Genomic DNA, 2,775 nt, shown 5'->3' with positions numbered 1-2,775 from the left:
AACAATTTGAAAATGAAATTATATATGTAACTTCTTTTTTTCCCTGTGGCAGGTTGGCGGAGTCAGGTACACCAAGGCAGACGGAGGCTGACGCAGCAAGGCGTGCTGGCTGCCCTGGACACCCAAGCGTGCTACAGTTAAGTGACGTTTTCCCTGACTTTTTTCCAGTTTCTTTATTATATTAATTTGTTGCTTTAAGTACAGGACATTTCCCTGTTTCCCTTTGATTACAGAACTGTCTCTGCATTTCATTTGTCCCACTGAATTAATACTTTGGTTCAGTTTATATTGTTTGTGATTAACTGCTGTTCTTCAGATCTGAATGTTTAAAACCTCCATGTGTTCTATATTTTAACTGACATACGAAGTTTTGAACTTTGTTTTCAATTTTTCCAAACAAACATTGAAATAAATGTCCCTAGCTCTTCCTAAAATGCTTTTCCCAACTTCCTCATGAAGCAGAAATCAAATGTCTTGTTTTACTTCAAAAGACTGGATTTGGGGAATCCTCCATGAAATATTTTTCCTTAATGCTTTGCACAAATGGGTCACTGTGATGCCTGAGGATGCTTATTAATTGGTTCCATGCTCAATTTAATTCTCAAATACATTGTAACTCATTTACATTTACAAGGTGTAACATAGAGCACAAATTTTCATTATTTTACAGCTATAAATTTCTCCCTTCTCTCCAAAATTTCTGGATGTGTAGGAATTCTTTCCCCGTCCACTGTTGTTCCTGTATAACCCAGTGGACAGTGTATGGATAGGAATGGGCGACCAGGAGTTGCTTAAACCACATAGCTGCCAAATGCGTAAGCCTCAGACACCACTTATCTCTTTGAAAAGGTTGCTAAAAATTGTTAAAATCCCCCTGCGTTTCTTTTTTTCAGGATAAAAATCTACTGAGCTGTTTTAAATATGTTGCAGAGAGGTAAGGAGTACAATTTTGTTGTTGCTGTTGTTTGGCCTCTAAGGAATCTTTTAAGTTTTGTTGTGTTTTTGTTTTTTTTTAATATTTACTTAAATGAGCTATTACAGTATGAGGCCCTGCGGGACTTGATTAACTGTTGCTGTATGCACTTGGCCTTACATTTATAAAGACACTCCCTTGAAAAGAAACCGCCCTCTGAAAAAAAGATATCCCTAGAGTCCACACTGTTCCCGTTTGGCCAAGAAGGTGTATCACAATTCCAAGCTCTGCCTTGAAAGCACATTTGTGTAGTGGGTAAATACTGAGGCAGATCAAACCTCAACGTTTCCTTTTAGAGGGCCCCCAACATTTGAAGAGGTACTAAAGCGCATGACGGTCCAGCTCCTCAGCTAATGCAGGTCTCTGCTGCTCAATTAGGCGCTCTCACGAATAAAAGTACACATAAGGAGCAGGACTCCTTTCCTTAAAAAGCTGCGAAGACATGGCAATGTTTTCCTGACAGCTAACAATACGAGTCCTGAAAGAATGACAATATAATCCACAAAACAGGCGCTAATTACTTACACAAATAACCTACCACTGCACAAGAAACCTACTCGAGGGAAATCTTAATAAAAATAGAGTTAGAGGCCTCTAGCCTACAGGACCGGGGGATTTGGCCCAAGATCAAGATATTTCTCTGCAGGAAGCTGTTGTGGCTATAAAAATGTCTGTCTTTTTAATCATTGGTTTTGTTTGTCTTGTCAAGTCCCAGCTGAGATTTCCCTTTGCCGTTTCTCTAAACATCTGGTTGTTGTCATTTCATTATTATCAACCTTGAAGTAAAAGATTGGGCTCCCCAAGATTACGCAATTTCTTTAAGCATTATGAAATTATTAAAAATAATAAATGTGAGGGATTTTGTACTTGTTTCAGCTTCAAGCTGTGAGCTCTCCATAAAGCTGAGGCTTAGCATATTGCCTCATAAAAGAAAAACTGTGATTCCTTCAGATAGCGTGACTGCGGGATTTAAGAGAAATCTCTATTGTAAGATTTGTGATAAAATTTGAAAGTTGTCAAAACCATCATTTATTATAACATGTAGGTATCTAGCGCTGGTTGCCAATGAAATCGCCATATAGATGTAGTGTTTTATATAACAATTAAAGAACAACAATGTGGTTTGTAAATGTCAATGATGTTCGAAGGCGGCTGTCAACATTTGTGTTGCAGATGATCGCTTTGCCAACTTGACATCAATTAATGCATCCAGACCTCCTTCCACACTGTTTTAAGACAAATTCTCACTAAGGCTTTTCAGCCTGCCTCTGATTCCATGACAGGTTGGGCACAAATATCCAGATAAACAAACTCAGAAAGGAGTTCTGAAAACTTTGTTTAAAACGCATTAGACATTTCTAGCTTCCAGGCTAATTCGGATAACGACGGTATTATTTCAGGAAGAACACGCCTCCGCTTCCAAATTTATCAATTTTTTCATAATCCCTTCTCTTTCATAATCCCATAGTCCATAATAGTTGGTACTCCTGCTTTGCTGTTGTTTGCAGATTTAATGTGGCTATTCTCTGTTTCGTTTTGAAACGCTGTTCTGTTTTGAAATCGCTTGTTAATACGGATCTATAGCAGACTTCTATGGAGCTACAGGGGAAACATCCTTCCGATTTGTCACTGAATCCTTAGAATCATAGAATGGTTTAGGTTGGAAAGGACCTTGAAGATCATCGAGTTCCAACCCCCCTGCCATGGGCAGGGACACGTCCCCCCAGCCCAGGTTGCCCACGGCCACGTCCAGCCTGGACTGGAACACCTCCAGGGATGGGGGCTCAACAGCCTCTCTGGCC

This window comes from Charadrius vociferus, unplaced genomic scaffold (assembly GCF_000708025.1).
Source record: "Charadrius vociferus isolate BGI_N301 unplaced genomic scaffold, ASM70802v2 scaffold1472, whole genome shotgun sequence".
Taxonomy (NCBI): Eukaryota; Metazoa; Chordata; class Aves; order Charadriiformes; family Charadriidae; genus Charadrius; species Charadrius vociferus.
Note: the sequence above shows the minus strand (reverse complement) of the source record.